Here is an 11761-nt window from a genome sequence, read left to right on the forward strand (position 1 = left end):
CTGTCCCTCTACTCTACCCAGCATGATGTCCCTCTCCAAAGACCTGTCTCTCCTTGCAACATGTCCAAAGTGTGTCAGACGAAACCCCAGAATCTTTGCCTCCAAGGAGTAGCCTGGTTCAACCCTCTCTAGGGTGAAACTGTTTGTTTCCTTGGCAGTCCATGGTACATTCAGTACTCTTCTCCAGCACCACAGCTCAAAGGCATCAATTCTCCTTCCATCCTCCCTAGTCATTGTCCAGCTCTCTGATGCATATACGTGTTCTAAAGTTTTAATGATACAGAGAAGATTAACATGGGCCCTGCACAAGGATGACATGCACATTCATGTAGTGTTCCATATTTTTATGAAGGAGAGATCAAGATTTTCTCAGAAATGCAGAAATTAAGGAGTTTGTGAAAACAAGACCATTATTTCAGGAAGTACTGAGGAAAGTCCTTCTTACAGTAATGCCACAGAAAGCAGGATGGATAAAAATAACCAGCAACAACACAAAAAAAGAACTCAACAAAATTATAGCAACAAATAATTGCCTCATAATAATTACAGTGAGTATGAATGGTTTAAATGCACCAGTGAAGAGAAAAAGAGTAACAGGATTAAAAAACAAAACCTATCATTATGCTGTCTATAAGAGACACACCTGAAAAGTGTAGCTAAACAAAGACTAAAACTAAAATGAAGGAAGAAAATATACAAAGCAAATGCAACCAGAAAACAGTAGGAGTACAATATTGATACATAATAAAGTAGACTTCAGTGTAAAAACCATCACAAAGGAAAAAGAAAGTCATTATATAATGCTTTTTGAAAGCAGGATTGGCATCTACTTCCTAAACAACATGCCTCTGGAAACTCTATGAACTTTGATAAATGTTGATAGTTATATAAAAGCTTCAGGCCTTTTGTTCATAGGATCACTATGAGTTGTGCTTGACTTCAGGCAATCAACAACAGCAACAACAACATATAACGCTTAAATGTTAAATGGTCACTGTAATAAAAGGACATAACCGTAACAAATATCAATGCATCAAATGATAGAGCTGCAAAATATGCAAAGCAAATCTTAACAAAAATGAAAAAAGAAACAGACAACACCAAAATAGTACTTGAATATTTCAATACACCACTCTCAGGAAAAGATAAAACTACCAAAAAGAATTTCAACAAAGATGTTGAAGAATTAAACTGCACAATCAACTGACTCAAACTCATAGATATATACTAAACAGTGCACCCCTAAAAATTCTTAGTATACATTCTTCTCCAATGTGCATGGGACATTTTTCAGAATAGATCATAATTTAGGTCACAAAGCAAACATCAATAAATACTAAAGCATAGAAATAATACAAAGTATTTTCTCAAACTACAATGCTACAAAATTAGAAATTAATAACAAGAGGATAAAGGGGGAGAAAATACCACGCATTTGGAAGCTGCATAACACTTTAAAAGGGGATAAAAAATATATGACTTATTCTTTAAATGAACATCTCCAAAAAGTTGAAAAAGAACAGCAAAAAAAAATCCATCAACCTCTAAAATAAATGAAATTCTAAAAATATAGGACAGAAATAAATTAAATAGAAAAGAGAAAAAACAATTGAATCCATCAAACAAGACCAGGAGTTGTTTCTTCAAAAAGATCAATAAAATTGTCAAACCATTAGCAAAACTAACAAAGGAATAGAAAGAAAAGATGCTAATAATCTGACTAGCAGATTAAAGGGACAGTGTCACAACAAAACCAACTGAAATAAAAATGTTAACAATGGAATATTATTAAAAACTACCCTCCAACAAATAGAAAAAACAAAAAGAAATTGACAAATACTTAGAAACTCACAACTTACCCAAATTGACACAAACTGAAGTAGAACACCTAAACAGAGCTGTTACAAAAGAAGAAATTGAACAGGTAATAAAACAACTTCCAACAAAAGCCTTGCATCAGGTGGTTTTACTAGTGAATTTTATCAAACATTCAAAGAAGAATTGTTACTAATTCTTGACAAAGCATTTTGAAAAAGAGAAAAAGGTGGAATTCTCCAAGACTTCCTCTATGAAGCAAACATATTTTTGATATCACAGTGGGGTAAAGACATCACCCAACTAGAAACTATAGACCAATATATAGACCAATATCTTTAAAGAACATAAATGTAAAAATTATCAATAAAATTGTGGCCAGTGGAATACAGCAGTACATTAAAAAAATAATTCAACATGACCAAATGGGATGGATTCATAACAGGTATGCACGAATGTTCAACATAAGAAGAAAAAAGCAACAATATAATTCATCACATCAACAAAACAAAGAAAAAGAACCACGTGATCCTATTAACTGATGCAGAAAAGACCTTTGACAAAATCCAATAATGCTCTCAACAAATAGGAATAGAGGGGTATTTCCTAGCCATTGTGAAAGTATATATGCAAAACCAACAACTGACATCATTCTCAATGCAGAGAGATTAAAGGAATTCCCTTTGAGGACAAAAACTATGTGAGGATATTCATTATCACCTCTCCTATTCAATATTGTATTGAAAGTTTTAATGAGAGCAACAAGACAAGAGAAGGAAATCAGAGGTTTCCAAATTGTCAAAAAGAAGGTAAACCTATCTCTATATGCAGATGATGTGATAGTATACTTGGAAAACCCGAAAAAGCTAGCAAGAAAACTACTAGACATAGTCAACCAATTCAACAAAGTGTCAGAATACAAGAACAAGATACAAAATTTAGTTGCATCCCTCAATAGTGAGAAAGAGAATACAGAAAATGAGCTAAGAAAAACAGTCCTCATAAAAGCAAATCACAAGATTGGCAGCAAATCTAAAAAGAGACACAAAAGACTTATACAAAGAAAATTACAAAACATTACTACAAGAAGCCAAAGGGACCTGGAGAAATGGAAGAATATGCCATGCTCATGGATAGGAAGACTCAATAACATGAAAATGACAATTCTACCAAATGCAATCTACAAGTTCAATGCAATCCCAGTACAGATACCAATTCCATTCTTTAATGAGATGGAAAGGGAGATTTCCAATTTTATCAAGAAGGGAAAGAGACTCCAAAAATTAAAGCACTCCTGAAAAAAACAGAAACAAAGTAGGAGGCATCACAGTCTCTGATTTCAAATCCTGCATTACAGCCCTAGTAGTGCTAAACAGCATGATACTTTTACAGTGACAGACAAAAAGATCAATGGAATTGAGAACCCAGAAATCACTTCATCGACCTATGGTACACTGATTTTTTTGACAAAGAGACAAAATCAGTTAAGTGAGTAAATGATAGCTTTTTTAACAAATTGTGCTGGCAAAATTGGAAAGTTATCTTTAGAAAACTCAAGCAGGACCCACAACTCACACCATACATAAAAACATTTCCAACAGGGTAAGAAGGAAATCCACACACTGGAAAAAATATTTGGTTATTATATATCTGATAAAAAACAGAGCAACAAACAACAAATGCTGGCAAGGTTATGGTGAGGCTGGAGCCCTTATGTTGAGGGAAGTGTAAAATGGTGCAAACACTGTGGAATGCAGTTATGTCACTTTCTCAAAAAGTTAGAAATAGAAATACCATTTGACCACTATTGGAAATACACCCTAAAGAAACCAGAAACACCATGTTTATTGCTGCATTAGTCACAATAGTAAACAAATGGAAGCAATTCAATTGTCCGTCAACAAACAAATAGAAAAACTTTAGTATAGTCACACAATGGAATACTCTGCAGCACTGAAAAATAATAAACTCATAAAACATTCTGCAACATGGGTGATCCTGGAATATATTATACTGAGTGAAATATCTTAGTCTCAAAATGACAAATACTACATAGCACCACTATTTTAAAACAGGACTGGCATAGGAGCAAAGTACGAAAAGAGTGAACACTATGTAGGAATAAATGAAGGAAAGAACTGTTTGAAAGGAATATGTAATAGGGAATTATATGTAAGACAATGGTCCAGAATAAGAGGTATATTGCAAAGATGACTGGGTGGAGGGAAAGGGAGAAGAGAGGAAATTGTGTGACAAAGAATTAATATAAAAAAAAAAAAGAATGCGAACTGGGAGAGTGGAGGGAGGAGAAGGGAGAAATATGAGCAACAATGAATGAATGAAAATCCAAATTTTCTGTAAACTTTCATTAATATCACAAATAAAATATATTGTAAAAAGATAAAGATTTCTAATGATATAGATTGACACATGGCTTTAACAATAATAGCCTTAAGCACAGCAGCAATTTTGAAGATAGTGTAGGACAGGTTATGTTCCATTCTGTTGTCCATAGGGTCACAATGATTTGGATCTGACTCAATGACACTTAGCAATAACAACAATGCTTTAACTATAGAGAATCAAGTCTCAAAATATAGTTCAAGCCATTTATATCATAATCAATGTCAGAGAATATTAAAAGCTCTTATCAGTAAGCTTAAAATTCTTATAAATAATTTTTTTCTGCTGACGTTCTGATTTGACAAAGAAAACTAAGAACACTTATTCATAAGCACCCAGTTTCACCTATAAAACATCATTTACATGTTTTATTATTAATATATAAACGTAAATGTTGTGAATTCAGAAAGAATAGAGAACCGTGGAAAGCATTAAATTTTGATGTAGATTGAATTGGTTAGCTGCCTACTAACCAGTATGCTTTTGGTTGATAGAAATATTTATAGATTCTCTTTGACAATGGACATGGAGGAAACCAGTATTCCATTATAATGCAATTAATTTCAATATCAGTGTTCCAATTCAAAATTTAAATCATGTAGTTTTACTGTATATGTGCTGATTAGAATAGTCATGAATTTTCCTAATGTTTTCACTAGTAAATAGTCTTTACATGAGAAAACAAGAGAGTCAATTTGGAGTGCAGTGCAAGATTTAGTTCTGTTTGCTGTTTAGCAAACCACATATATTTAGAATTGGTTAAGTGACCATCCATCAAAACAGAGTATTCCAGTATCCTTTGCTAAGTATGTTTGTACTAATGGTCTGAGAGCTTTTAAGCATTGATTCTGTCCAGATTTATTTGCTGAAAAGTTGTTTATGAAGAGTTGAGAGTGAAAAAAGCAACAACACTTCTTAATCTAAATGATTTTACCATTTTGAGTAGAGTACGCAGTGATAATGGAAACTCAGTTTACATCACATGGTACATTACATGATGTGGAGAAAAATCCCCTCTGGAATCATCTTGAATAAGTTACTTAATCTCTTTATATTTAAAAATTTTTATCTATCCATGCGATGATATTTACCAATGCACCACATAACAAAGTCTAGCACATTTATAAAAACAAATAAGTAATATCTTTATATATAGTTGTTTATAAAGAGAGCTCTGGAATAAACAGATACATTTCCAAAGTAAATGAAGAAAAGTATGTCTGGAGAGATCGGTCCTGAGAGAAGGATATCATGCTCAGAAGAGTGGACGGGTACAAGAGAGGGAGACCCCAGATGAGATGGATTGATAAAGTAACTGAGGCGATGGGGGTTGGTGTGTTGGAGTTAGTGAGACTGGCTCAGGACAGGGAAGTGTTCAGAGCTGCTGTACATAGGGTCACTATACATTGCAGGTGACTCAGTGGCACATAAAAACAATGACATTCTATGACAGGTTTGGAAGCAGGAGTGCTATCCCCTTCCTAAATAAGAGGCCTCTGGAAACTCTATGAACTTTGATAAATGTCAATAGTTCTAGAGGGGCTTCAGGTCTTTTGTTCATAGGGTGGCTATGAGTCATGCTGGACTTGAAGACAGTCAACAACAACAACAACATGAAGCAATTAATCTATGAAAGGGAGGGTGACATAAATATATAAACATATTTATTGATATATTTTGAAAACAATGAATTTATAAAATACTTATTTAAGATACTTCACATTAAAATCTCACAGTCCAGAAGTTAAAGCAAAATAAGGTAAAAGGAAACAGCCAAAAAAACTCAACAACAAAATACCTAGTTTTTTAGGCTTGATTTTATACCAGTTGCTATTGAGTCTCGTTCCTAACAACGTCAAAGGAGAGCTGTAAATTATAGAATATTCAGTAGTTGATTTTATAGAAGTGGATAGTCAGGTCTTTACTCTGAGATGCCCCTAGGAGGACCTCAAATCCAGTCTTTGTAAATAGCACTTGCTTAACTACTTCTATCATCCAAAGATTGCAAAATTAATATCGAATCATGTGAATATTTTACTTAAGAATATACTAGATGCCAGCAAGTCAAATCAAACACCTAAGAGTGGCTCTATAGACTGAAGCCTTGTCTTTTCCTGCACCATCCTTATAATCTCTGCAATGGACAAGACCACTATTGCAGTCTTACATCAATCTGTCTGTCTCTTTAAGGATCCTGCTCTCTTTCACTAATTCTCTGCTTTTTCAAGCATGAGACCTTTTCCAGGACTGGTACTTTCTGACAACATGTACAAAATAAGTAAGACAAAGTTTTACCATCCTTGCCTCTAAAGAGCACCTTGGTTGTGCTACCTCCAAAACAAATGTTTGTTCTTTTAAAAAAATTCATGAGATATTTAATACTCTTTGCCAACACCAGAGTTTAAAAGCATCAATTCTTCTTTATCTCCCTTATTCACTGTTCAACTTTTACATGAATCTGAAGAAACTGAAAGCACCATAGCTTGGATCTGGAAAAGAGGTCCATGACAGCAAATACGTGCAGTGCAAAACATCTTTTGATTTCTTGAGATGCTACATGATTATTGATTGTAGATTCATGTAAAAGGAAATTTCAATCTTTTTTCTACAAATTATAATATTATCTTTGGTTCAGTTGTAAAGATGTTTGTTTTCTTGGTGTAGAAGTGTAACCCATAGTGAAAATTGAGAGAGACTAAAAACATTTTCCTTGCAAACAGGGTACAGAGAAGTATTTCCACTGTCACCACTTCTTTTCAATATTTTATTGGAAGTGCTTGCTAGGGCAATATGACAAGAGAGGAAATAAAAGGCATCCAGATTGGCAAAGAAATGGTTAAATAGTTGCTATATGCAGATGATATGATAAGGTACACAGAAAATCCCAATGACTCACCAAAAAACTATTAGTTAATAGGCCAATTTAGTAGCATGGCAGGATGTACGCTCAATATCCAAAAATCAGTAGGATTCCTATACAGTAACAAAGAGAGAGAAGGAAGTAAAGAAAGCAATACAGTTTACAATAGCCGACCACAAATTGAGATACTTGGGAATGAACGTACCTAGAGATACAAGAGACCTATACAAAGAAAACTAAAGAGCATTTCTGAAAGACATAATAAAAGACCTAAAGAAGTGGGAAAATGTGCCCTGTTCATGGATAGGAATACTTAATATGGTGAAAATTACAGTCCTACCAAAAGCAGTCTACACGTTCAATGCAATACCAATTCAGATCCCGAATTCCTTGAACAAGGAGATTGAAAGGGAAACTATCAAATTTACTTGGAGAGATAAGAGATCCCAGATAAGCAAAACACTTCTGAGAAACAAAAATGAGGTTGGAGGCATAGCACTCCTTGACCTCAAAACCTTCTATATAGCAGTAGAAACCAAAACAGCATGGTACTGGTACAATGACAGGTATATCAACCAATGGAACAGAATTAAGGTTGGTGCAGGATAGGGCAGGTCCATATTTCTTTTTCATGGTGCTGCTATGAGTCATAGTTGAATCGATCTAAAAATAACAAAACAAATGATTTATGAGATGATCCTCAAATATCTTTCATTACTAAAATACAGGGGTTATAAAAAAATTATGGCATACTAATCAATTATATCTGAATGAATGATAGTGGTATTCACTGGACTACCTTGTAAGTGTATGGATATAATCCTATCACTCACAATGTTGTACTTCAAAATGGATCTAGAAATTACTTTTTTAACTATGAAAGCAACCCCATTTTTCCTCACCTTTTCATCTCTGGAGTAATATATGATCATCTGACTCAAAATGCCCCATGCCTGTCTATCTCATCTCTCCAATGCCTAGTATGTCAATATTTATGCATTCCATTTCTTCCTTAACAATATCTAATTTTCCTACATTCATGGTTCTCACATTCCATGTTCCAATCACTAGTGTCTGCTTACAACTGTTCCTCTTTCTTTGTATTTCCATATTTGAAAGTTCTACCTATGTTGCCCTTTTGGTTAGTGTATGTGTGTTCTCTTGTACATAGGGTTTTCAGAGCCCTGCTATTTCAGAAGTGGATGGCCAATCCTTCTTCCTAGTCTGTCTTAATCTGAATGTTTAGATTTAGAGGAGTATCTGACAGACAAGCAATATGTGGAGCAGTGAAAGATAAAGCCCTTATTGTGGAGTGTCCCTGCCCTTAGCCCAGTGACTTGACCCACTTATATCAGAGAGTTGGACAATGACTAGGGATGATAGAAGTAGAATTGATGCCTTTGAGCTGTGGTGCTGGAGAAGAGTATTGAATTTACCATGGACTGCCAAGAAAACAAACATATTCTTCCTGGAGAGGGTTAAACCGGGCTAATCCTTGGAGGCAAGGATTTTGGGGCTTCGTCTGACATACTTTGGACATGTTGTAAGGAGAGACAGATCCTTGGAGAGAGACATCATGCTTGGAAAGGTGGAGGGACAGCGCAGGAGGGGAAGACCCTCTAGGAGGTAGATTGATTCAGTGACTAGTGTAATCGGGATGGGTGTGTCAGAGGCCATGCGATTGGCACAGGATAGAGCAGGGTTTAGGGCTGTTGTACATAGGGTCGCTATGAGTCGCAAACTACTCGACGGCACATAACAACAACAACAATTAATTATAAGGAGTTAGGATCCAAAAGAAGAAACTCCTGTTGGCTAGAAATGGGTAATGTGAATAGCAGTAACAATGTTGTTGTTGTGTGCCATCGAGTCACTTGCGACTCATAGTGACCCTATGTACAACAGCCCTAAACCCTGCTCTACCCTGTGCCAATCGCATGGCCTCTGACACACCCATCCTGATTACCTCAGTCACTGAATAAATCCACCTCATAGAGGGTCTTCCCCTCCTGCACTGTTCCTCCACCCTACTAAGCATGATGTCCCTCTCCAAGGACCTGTCTCTCCTTAGAACTTGTCCAAAGTATGTCAGACAAAGCCCCAGAATCCTTGCCTCCAAGGAGTAGCCTGGTTTTACCCTCTCTAGGATGGATCTGTTTGTTTTCTTGGCAGTCCATGGAACATTCAATACTCAGTAACAATAGCTATAACTAATCAAAACTTCTTAAATATGCTTTAAATCCATTCATAGTGTTCATGTGGTTATCTTAAAAAAATTCCAGATGGCCAATTAATTTCTTGTCAGATCATATAAGTAAAAAGAAGGAATCATGTTTTTCTTCTATATTAACTATACTTTAAGGCTTGCCAAATGTATTTTTACAGAAGATGCTATTTGGCATGTGAATATAAGAATTAAAAAAAAGGAGGATGAGGTAATGATCACTGATATCTAAATCAACATGAATAAAAAGAGAGAAGTATAGAAATATTTCAAAACATAGAAGAGGAAAAAACCCAAGAAATAGCTGTGAATTATTCTTGCCAAAAGTCAGACTTAAATCTGATCAAGCCACTGGGTCCAAGTACTAAGTCGTAGGAAATAGAGAAATACAGGAAAAGAGCATGAGAAATTCTACAGGACAACTGACCAGGTAAGTGACACACAATAAATAAACTGAAAAGACTGTTAAAGAGAGACAGAAAAGACAGCTATACATTTAAAGACAAGGGAAATGCAGGAACTTTGCTTTTGTCTTACTTTGAGCAAATTAACTGAAAAATATTATGACAACCAAGAAAATCTAGACAATGATTGGGTTTCTAATTACATTAATAATTTCTTTTTAAAAAGAAATCATTTATTTGTGACAATGGAAGAGCCCTGGTGTCATAATGATTAACCACTCAGCTGTTAATTGAAAAGTTGAAGGTTTGAAGCCCACCTACCTGCTTGTCAAGATTTCAGCCTTGGGCACCCCTGAGGTAGTCAAAACTATTTGGTATTGTCTTAATGGCAATGGGATTAGCTTGATTTGATAATGGAGATGCATTTAAGTTTTAAAAGAGAATGTTTATGCAGTATTTGTTTTATGACTCACTTATTTTACTCGGCATAAAGTCCTCTAGACAGATGATGATCACAGAAGGAAAGGAAGGGAAGTGGAAAATAAGTTAATAGATAAAAAAACTCTTACTAAGATGGGTGAAGAAAAAGAAAATACGGATTGAATTTTTGTTAGTTGCCATGAAGTCAGGTATGACTCATAATGACCCTGTGAACAAGAAACCTGAACTCTGTCCTACTAGGCATGCTGTCCTGGATAATTAGATAGTGCATGTATGATCAGGTACTGTGGGTATTGTAGTTGATGTTATAGAACAAATGTTCATGAATGATTTATAAAAAGCCTAATTTGCTTTGTGTACTTTCACCCACAGTAAAAAAAAAATAAATAAATAAAAAGAATCTTTTATCTTTCAACAGTGAGTGATGTCATGTCTAGATATTAAATATTAAGTCTAGAATTTTCAAAATAATACAGGAATGATTTAAAGTACAAATGAAACAAGGGTCACTAAAAGATTATAGCTATTTTAGCTGGGAGATAGATACAAAGTGATTTATTACTTTATTCTATTTTTGTAGAGGATTCAAATATTTCCATAATAAGATGGTTTGAAAAATTTTGCCATTGTTTTGGAATGTTCCACTGTTATTCATAGGTTTTTCAGGGGCCTATTATGTCAGAGATACATGTCCAGTACTGCTTCCTACCTTTTGTTTCTTGGTCACATTTTGTACAAATGCCACTAATATATTAGAACCTGACTCTGGTTATGGGTCTGGAAATCAGAGAGGGGAATAGGAATGTGACTTTAAAATTAACACTTATTTCTAAAGAATGTCAAGAAATACAAGAGGAGACAGAAAATATCTGCTATCAAATTGGGAAACTAACACAATTCAATTAGCAATAAATTAAGGAAACAAAAAAATGAAGAGAGATACTGGACTCAAATAACAAGCTTGATATAAAATCTAGTGGATAAATATAGAACACTCTTCACAAATGCTGAAAAAAGAATTTCTTTTTCCCCCAAACACAAGAACATTTACAAAAATTGGCTACAAAATAGTCCAAAACCAAATTATCTCAACAAATTTCAAATTATGGGAATAAAATCACATTGCTGACCTCAGTGTGGTTAAGTTACTAATCAGTTACTTCAAAATGCATGTGAAATTATGCAAACTTCTAAAAAATTCACAGATTAATTAAGAACTCATAAATTAGATTATATGTAACTATATAATTATAAGTAAAATTATATTTATATAATATGTCAGAATTTATAAGATGCAACTAAATAAATAGAGGGAAAATTTATAGCATTATATGCTTTTAAAAAATAAAACTACATTAACATTGTTAGGTATACACATTGAGAAGTTAGAGAATAAAAGATAGAAATTTCAAAGTGAGAAAAGTAGAGTAAAAAATAACAAAAGCCCTGCTGGCCTAGTGGTAAGAAGCTGTGCTGCAATCCAAAAGGTAGGCAGCTTGAATCCATCAGTTGCTCCACAGCAGAAGGATAGACAGTCTCCTCCTGTGTGATTTACTGAATCTGAAAACCAACAGGGAACCTAGGGATCAGCTATTGGTCAATTCTGACTCAATA

The sequence above is a fragment of the Elephantulus edwardii genome, unplaced genomic scaffold, assembly GCF_000299155.1.
Source record: "Elephantulus edwardii isolate Elephantulus edwardi_28Jun2011 unplaced genomic scaffold, EleEdw1.0 scaffold00060, whole genome shotgun sequence".
Taxonomy (NCBI): Eukaryota; Metazoa; Chordata; class Mammalia; order Macroscelidea; family Macroscelididae; genus Elephantulus; species Elephantulus edwardii.